A 13,049-nucleotide genomic window follows, 5' to 3' on the forward strand; every position below is an offset into this window, starting at 1 on the left:
AACATTGGGTTTCCATTGAATCATCTGTATTGGGAAGGCACTCATTAGCAATATCCCTATCTGCTTCCTCTTTATTTGGGAACCATATGAGGTCCACACATCCTACAATAAGGGCAATCACGGAGTTATGGCACCACCTAGTTATTAAACATAGCCTGTATTCTACGGATTATGAGAAATCTAGTATTGCACTACTGATGGCTCTCATTCCAGATCTTGACATCTCTACTTGGATGGCTAATGGATTACTCCACATGTCCGATTTATGGGAAAATGACATCCTGATACCCTTCCAAACTCTGGCCCAAATGTACAATATTCAGAAACATGACTTTTATAAATATCTACAAATTAGGCATGCACTGACATCCATACCCAAACCTCTCCCAACATCAGAATCCAAATTAAGCAAATGGTTAGCAAATAACTCATCCTCCAGAGGTAATATCTCCCAATGTTATAAATTTTTACTAAACTCCTTCCCAAATGACTTGCATATATACAAACAAAAGTGGGAACATGATCTTGAGGTCACTATATCTGAAGATCAATGGAACTCGGCCTTCTATGCTGTCTCATCGATCTCCAGATGTACTAACCATATTGAAACAGCCAGAAAACTCTTGTATAGATGGTACCTCACCCCGGAGAAACTTCATAAATTTTACGAAGAATCAAAAGAGTGTTGGAGATGTAGCAATACAGGCACTATGTTGCACATCTGGTGGAAGTGTCCACATATCCTGGAAGTGTGGAGAAAAATGGGTCGTTTTCTGTCAAATATATGTGGTTATCCAATTATCCTAGATGCCCCATTATGCTTGTTGGCAATTGGTGCCGACAAGTATGATCGCACTCACAGAGCAGTTATCCTACACACTATTATAGTGACTAGATTCAAAATAGCAAAATACTGGAAAACCAATAAAATCCCATCCTTGTCAGAAATTATTCAGGGAATAAACAACAACTGCTGGTTTGAATCTATGATCGCCTCTTCCTTAAATAAAAAAAGCTCATTTGACAACATGTGGGATGTTTGGACCTCTAGTCAGTATTGTAATGCGATACACTAGATTTATGGATATTCACACATACAAACCATATATTATTGTGCAAAAATACCATTGAGACTCCCTGATGTATTCCCTTACATATTGTTTTATTGTTCATAATGATTTATTGTACACAAAGCTATGATATTGTACTGATACCTTTGTTATGTTAAGTTATGTAAATTTATTTCTATTTTTACTATGTTAAGTTTTGTAAGTAAGCTTAGTTCCTGCTTACTTGTATGTTCGATTTGAAAAACTCAATAAAAACAAATGTGATAAAAAAAAAAAAAATTCCACATGGAAAGCATCGCATCAACTATAAATCTCCTCTCCATTGATTGTGTGATGGCCTCAATAGACCTAGAGGATGCTTACTGTCACGTACCCATATGTCATCGTCATCAAAGATACCTAAAGGTAGCAGTGACACTCAACGGGTCTGTAATTCACCTACAATACAGAGCCCTCCCCTTTGGCATCTCACAAGCCCCAAGGGTATGTTCAAAACTGATAGCGGAAATGACCTCTTACATCAGGATGAACGACATTCTCCTGATCCCATATCTGGACGATTTCCTGTTGGTTGCAGAAACATCTCAAACCTTGACCCTACAGATACAAATAGTCCGAGATAATACTAACAAAATTAGGATGGAACATAAATTTAAAAAAATCTAATTTAAACCCATCCAAAAGATGTGTATTCTTAGGACCCCTGCTGGACTCCTCCAAGCAGATGTCCTTCCTTCCAGAAGAAAAAATCGGTCCCCTGATCAGCAGGATATCAGAGATCTACCTGAGCCATACGACATCTTTCAGGGAAGCTATGTCAGTCCTGGGCCTCATGACATCATGCATCTCAGCCGTACTATGGGCTCACTTCAGATCCAGGCCACTACAGTGGGACATTTTAAATCAATGGGACAGGAGCAGTCTCTCCTTAGACCAACCCTTACACATCTCATCCGCAGCAAGGCTGTCCCTCAGATGGTGGTTGAACAGGGAGAACCTCATGAGGGGGATTCCATGGAAGTTAACCCCTACACTCAACATGACCACAGATGTGAGTCCTTGGGGGTGGGGAGCTCATTACGACTCCTCTCTTCTTCAGGGTCAGTGGGACCAGCAGACCACTCCGAGATCCTCCAACTTCAGGGAACTGGCGGCAGTTCTTCAGGCCTTGAAGAGATCCATACATGCAGTCTGAGGTCAGCACTTGAAAATATATTCAGACAACACGACCACGGTATCTTATATAAATCGGCAGGGGGGTACGAGATCGGCCTCGCTGATGGACTTATCCTCACAGATATTTTCTCTGGCAGAACAACACCTATTGACTATCAGCTGTTCATCTGAAGGGAAAGGACAAGCAGGTGGCAGACTTCCTAAGCCGAGAAAGGCTTCACCAATCAGAGTGGTGCTTGAATACAACAGTATTTCAGGAAATCATCCTCAAATGGAGAACCCCATCAATAGACCTATTTGCGCCCAAGGAAAACAGAAAAACTCAGAGATTCTTCTCCCTAAACCCTTCAGACCACCCAACAGCAATAGACGCATTCTCCCAGTGTTGGAGTCAAGAGAGAGGATACGCCTCCCCCCCCCCCCCCCGAACCTCCTCCCAAGAGTAATAAAAAAGGTCAGAGAAGACAGGGCCAGTGTGATACTAATAGCCCCCTTCTGGCCAAAGAGACCATGGTTCGCGTGGTTAAGAAAAATGTCTTCACACCAACCATGGGTTCTCCCAAACATGTCAGACCTTCTATATCAGGGCCCAGTAATACACCCCGACATTCAGAAACTCCATCTGACAGCCTGGAAACGGAAAGGATAATCCTTAGGCAAAGAGGATTCTCAGAATCGGTCATTTCCACCCTACTAGCCAGTAGAAAACCGATTACCTCAAAAATATATCTGAGGTCATGGAAGGCATGCTTGAATTTTGCAGGCAGGGATATTAATCCTTTAACAAAACCAGATATTCCCTTAATATTGGATTTCCTCCAGGCAGGATTAAATAAAAACCTTAGGCCTACTACGTTAAAGGTTCAGATTTCTGCTTTAAGTTCCTTCAATTTCAAATTAGCAGAACACCCCTGGATCAAGAGATTCCTAGCGGCCGCCTGCAGACTCAAACCCCAGATAAGATCCCCAGTTCCTCCCTGGGACTTAAACCTCATTCTCCAGGCTTTGATAAAAACCACCTTTTGAACCAATAGACTCGATCTCCTTGAAAATGCTGACACTCAAAATGACATTTTTGTTAGCCATTACATCAGCCTGTAGAGTGAGCGAGATCCAGGCCCTCTCTGCCTTCTCTCCACATGCCCTACTGCTAGATGATAGTCATCCTAAAAACCCTGCCAGAAGTCTTTCCTAAAGTGGTCTCTCCCTTTCACTTAGACCAAGATATTGTCCTTCCCTCTTTTTGTGATTCCCCAAAAAATCAGAGGGAACGACAGTTTAACTGCTTAGATGGAAGAAGGTGCCTAGTCCAGTACCTAAAGATTACCCAAGATCTGAGATCCTCAGAAAACTTGTTTGTCCAGTTTCAGGGTCACAACAAAGGTTCGGCAGCCAGTAAAGCCACCTTAGCAAGGTGGATCGAGCAGGCCATACAATTAGCCTACATAAATCAGAAGCTCGAGCCCCCAGAGTTTTTCGGAGCTCACTCCACCAGGGCCGTGTCCACTTCATGGGCAGAGAGAGCAGACGCATCCCTAGACCAAATATCTAAGGCTGCCACACGGAGTTCTCTTCACACCTTCTTTAAACACTACAGATTACAACTACATACAGCCTCTGACTTGGCCTTCGGTAGAAAGGTGCTACAAGCTGTGGTCCCACCCTAAAAATATTGGTTTCTATTTTACATCTCCAGGGGTGCTGTCATAGGTGAAAGGGTAAAAGATCGATTACTTACCGGTAATCGGTTTTTCAAGAACCTATGACAGCACCCCGCTGTTACCCTCCCATGGCTCTAGCAAATGATCCTCATAAGCTGGATCGCTAACCTTAAATTTAAGCATTTCTGTAAATATTGTATATATAAAGGTGTGAGGGAAAAAAAATAAAAACATATAAACGAAACTACTTCTCATCCTGAGTTCTTCCTAAAGACTGGGTGTGTGGAGAGGTGTGGCCATTTTTATATCCTCAGGTTTCCTGTCCAGCGGATGGGACGTCTCTCCAGGGGTGCTGTCATAGGTTCTTGAAAAACCGATTACCGGTAAGTAATCAATCTTTTCTGGGTTTGGGAAGTTGAAGGGTTTTCAGTTGGAGCTCCACGTTGACGCACATGTAAAGGCTGCTGCACACGCAGACCCCCATACAGTCTAAGGACCCCCGTGGAGCAACGCGTGCCGAATTACTGGAACGTGATCTCATTGAACCAGTGGAGGGACCTGCTCCCTGGGTGACGCCTTTAGTTGATGTACCAAAGGGAAATGACCTTGGGATCTGTGTAGATATGAGATGTGCTAATCCGGCTGTGCTCCGAGAAAGGCCCCCACTACCGAAGATGAATGGGGCGACTGTTCAGTCAATTGGATTTGAAATGGGGCGATCATCAAATTGAATGGACCCCGGCTTCTAGGGTACAACGTTTGCCAGCCATAAAGGTCTCTTCAGATATAAGCGCCTGATGTTTGGATTATGCTCCGCACCAGAGGTCGATCACCATGTCATCCAACAAGTGCTACATGAAGGTATTGGTCCAGAGGACAGTGAGATCAGGGCCGTCTCCGATGCCGGGAATCTGGAAGCCCCTGCAGAATGCGCAGTTTTCTTGGGTTAGTGAATTACTGTGCAAAGTTTATTCCGGATATGGCAACTGTCAGTGACCCTCTGAGATGGATAATCACAAAGCCGCCTCATGGGAGTGGGGTCCCGCTGAACAAGGGGCATTTCATGAATTAAAGAGACGGCTTCCGCTGCCACAACTTTAGCCTATTTTGATCCTGTTGCACCAACTCAAATTATTGTCAATGCCAGTCCTGTGGGTTTAGGCGCCATCCTAGTTCAGCGGCGACGCGCAGGTGACTACAGACCTGTTCAGTATGCGAGCAGATCCCTTCCTGATGGCGAGAGACGTTACTGTCAGAAGCTTTAGCCGTCATTTGGGGGTGTGGAAGGTTTCACTCATATCTTTATGGTCTTGAATTGGAAATTTTAACAGATCACAAGCCGTTAGAGGTGATTATATTCTCCTCCATCAAAACCATCGGCCAGAATTGAAAGTTCTCTTACCGTATCGCTTTACAGTGAGATACCGACCAGGGCCTACAAATGCAGCAGATGCGCTTCCAAGATTGTCTCAACTTCAGCACCATCTCACAACCTGGCAGAGGAATATATCCGCTTTGTTGCTGCTGGGGCCGTTCCCCAGGCAGTGACGCCACGGGAGGTCGAAGAATTGTCAGCAGTAGCCCTATAATAAATAATTTACCTAGTAAAATGTATAAGGCGAGATACATGGAGTCATTGTGGTCAGGCCTATCAAAGGGTAAAACATGAGCTTACTATTGCAGGACAATTAACCCCTTCCCGTCATAAACAATTTTCAGAGTTGAATAAAAAATTTTTCCTCCCCACATTCCAGAAGTCATAGCGTCTTTATTTTTCCGTCGATTATAGTCCTATAAGGGCTTGATTTTTGCGGGACGAGTTGTAGTTTTTCGTAGCCCCATTTCTTGTGCCATATAATGTACTAGGAAATGGGAAAAAAATATTTGTGGGGTAGAAAATGAAAAAAACAATGATTCCGACATTGTTTTTTGCGCGCCGTTTTTACGGAATTCACTGTGCAATTAAAACAACATGTTAACTTTATTCTGCGGGTCAATACGATTACGGAGATACCAAATATATATAGATTTTTTCTATATTTTACTACTTTTACTGGTAAAAAACAAGTGTAAAAAATACAATTTATTTTGTGTCGCCAAATTCCGAGAGCCGTAAGTTTTTTTTATTTTTTTATTTTTCCGTCGATTTAAGTCTAAGGGCTTATTTTTTGCGGGATAAGCTGTCGTTTTTAATAATATAATTTTGCGGTACATGCGACGTTTTGATCACTTTTTATTTAATTTTTTGTGGGAGACGAGGTGACCAAAAAATAGAGATTCTGGTGTTTACTATTTTTTTTTTCTATGGCGTTCACCGTGCGGGTTAAATAAAGATATATTGTGATAGTTCAGACTTTTACGGCGATACCAATTATGTTTGTTTATTTATTTATTTACAATGCTCCAATGGAAAAAGTTTTGTTTTTTTTAACTTACATTTTTTTTTTACACAAAAAAAACAACTTTATTTTACTAATTGTAACTTTTTTTTATTAGTCCCCCAATGGGACTTCAACTAATGTATTGCAGTATATCGTCTTTCTGACATGCCAGAGGTAGGGCTTAGTAGGAGCACAAAGATGGCCCCCAGGCAGCCATAGCAACCATCGCCACCTTGCGATTGCGTGATTTCGCTGGTTACTGTGAAGTGTTGGCTGTAATACACAGCCGACACCTGCATCGTATGGAGAGGGTTCATTCCGTGAGCCCGCTCCATACTTCCCCCTAGCTGGCTATGACCTAGCCATACGTCAAATGTCGGGAAGGGGTTAATTCTGCGGGGAAACCGTATCCTGATGCCTCAATATTTATGAAGACAAACTACATTTAGCCCATGAGGGACATCAAGGCATTGTGCGCACCAAACAACGGGTACTTCCCGAATTGCTCATTTGCAGGGCAGAGACTGGAGAAAAGAACTGTGGCGTTTTCTTTTGGCTTATGGTACAACTCCACCTACTACTACAGGGGTCAGTCCTGCTGAACTTCTTTGTGGACGCAAATTCAGGACAAAATTACCAGATATTTTGGTTCCAGCTGCCATTGGTCTTGGGAGTTTTCGGGAGGTTGATGAGGAACGAAAGATCCGGGTCATCAGTATGTGAACCACCGACGCCATTGTCAAACTAGTGACCTCCAACAAGGAGATAAAGTATTGCTTCATACAAACCGGTTTAACAAACTGTCTCTGTTTTTTGAGCCTGAGCCTTACGTTGTGAAGGAAAAAAGAGGCACTCGGGTGGTTCTGGGGGATTCGGATGGCAGCACAATCGTGCGGAATTCTCTTTTGTCAAGAAATTTATTGAGCCAGAAACCCAAGTGATGTATGATTGTGAAGCAGCCACAAGTAGCAGCGGTACTCCTGATACCGCGGACACCGCCCCACAAACATCCACATCAGAACCACCAAGAGTCAAGCGAGCAACAAAGCCACCTGCCTGCCTGAAGGACTATGTGTACGGACAAGAGATTCAAATCTAACATGTTATTTGTTTCATTGTACAATTTATTTCACATGTACAACCGGTTATTACTATTGAGAAATTTTTCATGTTAATTAAGCTTTTCTTCAAGGAAAGGAGGGGTTGTAGTATCTGGGGCATTAATGTGTTACATTTCTGGCTGCATATTGTTCCAATGTTCTGTGAGTTGGGCCAGTGTTCGGGGTGCGGCTCCGTCAGTGTATTGTCCGTGTAGCTGGAGAATAAAGCAGCATCCTGGAGTCTGGGCCTGATAACCTGTGTCATACGCTACAGAGTGTCAGCTCCTCTCACCCACCGCACTTCCCCCGCCCTCACCTCTGTCCCTGAGTTTCCTCCCTGTAGGAAACTGTCTTTATTCCTTGCAGGACTAGATGAAGCAGCCATTACTCCCTAAGGGAGTAGTTATTGCTGTGCAGTCCTGAGTGGTTCTATTGCTTTCTCTACTCCCACTAGTGCGGTGTGTGGTTTAGTGACCCCCTTCACTGCCATGTCTGACCCTAACGGAGTCCTCCACGCCAGACAACTTTACAATTTATTATGCATCTTCCTAGTGCAATACAAAATTTCCTTGTCGTGATGCATGTAGGCCTCCTGGCCAAACGCATGCAGCTCCTGCGCCCGGGCTACTCCTAGGGTTGCTCATGCCTGATCTGGTGGGTCTCGATCCGGAATGGGCTTATTCCCTTTTCAGAACAGTTGATAACTCAGTGAATATTACTCCGTCCATATTGATGCCTAATCGTCCTCCCCTGGACTCTTGTTTTGGCCGATCTCATCTGGACTACGGCCATGTCTTCCTCTCGTGGCAGACCCCAAAAGTGGACCAGGTATGTTCACCCGGCATCTTCTGTCTCACCCCGTACATGGACGACGTTTTAACCCCTTCCCGTCGTAAACAACTTTCAGATTTTCATTTTCGTTTTTTCCTCCCCACATTCCAGAAGCCATAGCGTCTTTATTTTTCCATCGATATAGTACTATGAAGGCTTGATTTTTTGCAGGAGGAGTTGTAGTTTTTCGTAGCACCATTTATTTTGCCGTATAATGTACTAGGAAACGGGAAAGAAATTATTTGTGGGGTAGAAAATGAAAAAAACGATTCCTCCATGGTTTTTTGCGCGCCGTTTTTACGGAATTCACTGTGCAATTAAAACAACATGTCCGCTTTATTCTGTGGGTCAATCCGATTACGGCGATACCAAATATATATAGTTTTTTCTATATTTTACTACTTTTACAGGTAAAAACAGAAGTGTAAAAAAGAAAATTTATTTTGCGTCGCCAAATTCCAAGAGCCGTAACTTTTTTATTTTTCCTTCAAGTAAGTGGTATGAGGGCTTATTTTTTTGCGGGATAAGCTGTAGTTTTTAATAATACCATTTTGGTGTAAATGTAACGGTTTGATCACTTTTTATTTCTTTTTTTGTAGGAGATGATGTGACCAAAAAATAGAGATTCTGGCGTTTACAATTTTTTTTTCTATCGCGTTCACCGTGCGGGTTAAATAATGATATATTGTGATAGTTCAGACTTTTACGGACGCGGCAAAATCCAATTATGTTTATTTTATTTTTTTACTATGCTCTAGGGGGAAAATGGGAAAAGGGTTTTTTTTTTACTTTTAATATGCCGCTAGTTACTCTGAAGTGTCGGCTGTAACATACAGCCGACACCAGCATCGTATGGAGCGAGCTCATTGCGTGAGCCCGCTCCATACTTCCTCTTCCCGGCTATGACGTAACTGTATGTCATATGTCGGGAAGGGGTTAAACAAAGACCCCTCCAGGGAGGACAACAAGACGGTGCCCCAGATAACTCTGGACACACCGAGCAAGTTTGGTTGGATTATCAACCGCTCCAAATTTTGCCTGGTTTCCCTCCCAGCAAATTGTGTTCCTGGGCGTTGCCTTCGACACTCTGTCCTCGAGGGTCTTCCTTTCTCTGGAGCAACTATCGATCCTTCAGGACCAGATTTGTTCATTGAACAACTCCACTCCACCACTGTATGATGGTTCTTGGAACCATGGTGGCCTCGATCGAGACAATTCTCTTTGCGCATTTTCACACGCACCCTCTTAAGCGGGCGATCCTCTCGTGATGGAACCACTCCCTGGATCTGCGGTTCATACTTCCCCTCTTAGTCTGTTGCTGGCTTCGTTGCTTGATCTGCACCCCGTTCCCCCGGGTCGTTCCATTCTTCCACCGAACTGGCTGAACATCTTCATGGATGCCAATCTCAAGGGATGGGGGGACACCTTTTGGAACCTCACAGTTCATGGACTGTGGTCTTCCAGATTCAATCGTCCTGTTCCCTGCTTTATTGCTCGAGATCCAAAGGCCTGCGCCGTGGACACTAGTGGTGCCGTGGTTTGACGTCCGGCTCCTGTACGTTTCCTCCCCTTCCTCTGCTCCTCTAACGGCTCAAGGCCAAGGTGCTTCCAGCCATCCTGACAGCCCCAGATTGGCCATGTTGTAGATGCTACGTGGACCTTGTGTCCCTGCTGGCCGGCGTTCTGTGACCCTTGCCTCTCCACCCCGACCATCTCTCTCAGGGACCTTTCTTCCACCAGAATTTAAAGGAACAGTGTCATCACAAATTATTTTTTTATATGTTAAAGATGTTAGTGCTTTATTAAAAACGTTTATATTCATTTGTGTGTTTGTGTTTTACTTTTTCTTATTTTTACACTTTTTCTTCCCTATGGGGGCTGCCATTTTTTGTTCCATTTCTGTCTGTGTCGATTAACGACACATACAGACATGGAATACGGCAGCCACAGTCCCATAGGGACTGCGAACGGCTCCCGTCCCATTGACTTCAGTGTACGGCGTCTGTGTGGGAACTGCGCATGCGCCGCTCCCACACAGTCCAATTCGAAATTGGCGCCGTCCGGCGCCATTTTCCTGTGGACCGGAAGTCGCGGCCGGACAGTAATATTACTACTTCCGGTCGCGGCTTCCGGATTTGTGCACATGGACCAGCGGCAGCAAACGGAGCGGACGGGCCGGAGGGAGCCGCGGCGGCAGGAGCAGGTAAGAGATTTCAATGTATGTTCGTGTTTGTGTGTGTTTACTACTGTATGTAAACCTACTACACTGTGTGTTAGCTCAAAAAATGGCGACACACAGCGTAGGAGGTTACACCGTTCAAACCCCTCGTTTATCCCGGCACTAGCCAGGATAAAGGAGGGGGGGGATGCTGAGAGCTCACTAGAGCGAGGGCTTTTAACCCATTGTTGCAATGCTGCAATTTTGGGAATAGCTCCATCTAGTGACCAAAAATGGGTAGTATTATAAATTAGAATTAATTTATAATATTTCCTGACTATTTCCTGACTCGTGAAAAAAATAAAAAAAATTTGAACAATGTTTAATCACCCACACACTAAATGTTTAATTTTTTTTAAAAAAACATGTTTTTCTGGCAACACATTCCCTTTAAGGTTGCTGCATTTAACAGCTTTGCTGTTGAGGCCGCGGTTCTGATGGTTTGTGGTCTCTTGCAGAGTGTTATTCTCACTTTGCTCAAGGCTTCTTCAGCCCGCATTTACCATCGTACCTGGAAGGCCTACTTTTATTGGTGTGAGGATCGCAATCTTCCCCCTTGCGTTTTTCTCTATTTAGAATTCTTTCCTTTCTGCAGGGCGATCTGGATCAAGGTTTGGCACTCGGCTTCCTAAAAAGGCAGGTGTCAGCTCTTTCCATATTGTTTGGTCGACCATTGGCATCTAATTCTGACGTCAGGACTTTTCTGCAGGAGGTTGCTCACGTGGTTCTTCCTTATGTTCCTCTGATTCCTTCTTGGGATCTCCATTTGGTTTTGAAGGTCATGCAGTCGGCCCCTTCTTTTGAGAAATCTCCCTTCTTTTTTCCGGGAAAGTGGGAGATCTCAGTCAAATGTACGTCGCTGGCTCTGACCTTCTCAGGTTTTGCATACTGGTGGCCACTATACTACTAGTTGCTATTTCGTTTTCCTGTAGGCGTTTTTGGAATTGTTGTATTTTCTATTGGTTTGCTGCCCTAGATATAATAAGTTGCTCTGTGCTATGTAATTTTGGTGTTGCGTTACAATGGATTATCCTGAGATATATTGTACAGACCACTCCATACTCTCTGGCCTATGCCTTGTAAGTGTTTGGCCTTTTATGCGGGTAGTTACATGGAATATGAAGGCGTTACACTCCCTACAAAAGCGGATGAAGATCCTACGATATTTAAAACGTCTCAAACCCGACATTGCCGTCCTAAAGGAGTCTCATCTGATGGAGTCTGACTTTCAGAGGATGCATTTGCTATGGGTCGGAGAGGTCTATGGTTCCCCAGCCGTTCATAAGAAAGCGGCGGTTCTTACCCTCGTGAGTTAACGTCTTTCTCATGAACTCCTTTTCTTAAACTCAGATGAGAGGACGGCTTCTCCACTGTCTATATTCACTTCCACGGGTGTTTATGGTGTTTATAACGTACACTACCGTTCAAAAGTTTGGGGTCACCCAGACCATTTTGTGTTTTCCATGAAAACTCACACTTATATTTATCAAATGAGTTGCAAAATGACTAGAAAATATAGTCAAGACATCGACAAGGTTAGAAATAATGATTTTTATTTGAAATAATAATTTTCTCCTTCAAACTTTGCTTTGGTCTTGGAATGCTCCATTTGCAGCAATTCCAGCATTGCAGACCTTTGGCATTCTAGCTCTTAATTTGCTGAGGTAATCGGGAGACATTTCACCCCATGCTTCCAGAAGCCCCTCCCACAAGTTGGATTAGCTTGATGGGCACTTCTTGCGTACCATACGGTCAAGCTGCTCCCACAACAGCTCTATGGGGTTGAGATCTGGTGACTGCGCTGGCCACTCCATTACAGATAGAATACCAGCTGCCGGCTTCTTCCCTAAATAGTTCTTGCATCATTTGGAGGTGCTTTGGGTCATTGTCCTGTTGTAGGATGAAATTGGCTCCAATCAAGCGCTGTCCACAGGGTATGGCATGGCGTTGCGGAGTGATAGCCTTCCTTATTCACAATCCCTTTTACCTTGTACAAATCTCCCACTTTACCCCAGACCATCACATGACCTCCACCATGCTTGACAGATGGCGTCCGGCGCTCTTCCAGCATCTTTTCAGTTGTTCTGCGTCTCACAAATGTTCTTCTGTATGATCCAAACACCTCAAACTTCCATTCGTCTGTCCATAACACTTTTTTCCAATCTTCCTGTCCAATGTCTGTGCTTTTGCCCATATTAATCTTTTCCTTTTATTAGCCAGTCTCAGATATGGCTTTTTCTTTGCCACTCTGCCCTGAAGGGCAGCATCCCGGAGTCGCCTCTTCACTGTAGACGTTGACACTGGCGTTTTGCGGGTACTATTTAATGAAGCTGCCAGTTGAGGACCTGTGAGGCGTCTATTTCTCAAACTAGAGACTCTAATGTACTTGTCTTGTTGCTCAGTTGTGCAGCGGGGCCTCCCACTTCTCTTTCTACTCTGGTTAGAGCCTGTTTGTGCTGTCCACTGAAGGGAGTAGTACACACCGTTGTAGGAAATCTTCCGTTTCTTGGCAATTTCTCGCATGGAATAGCCTTCATTTCTAAGAACAAGAATAGACTGTCGAGTTTCACATGAAAGCTCTCTCTTTTTCTAGCCATTTTGAGAGTTTAATC

This window comes from Rhinoderma darwinii, chromosome 5 (assembly GCF_050947455.1).
Source record: "Rhinoderma darwinii isolate aRhiDar2 chromosome 5, aRhiDar2.hap1, whole genome shotgun sequence".
NCBI classification, from domain to species: domain Eukaryota; kingdom Metazoa; phylum Chordata; class Amphibia; order Anura; family Rhinodermatidae; genus Rhinoderma; species Rhinoderma darwinii.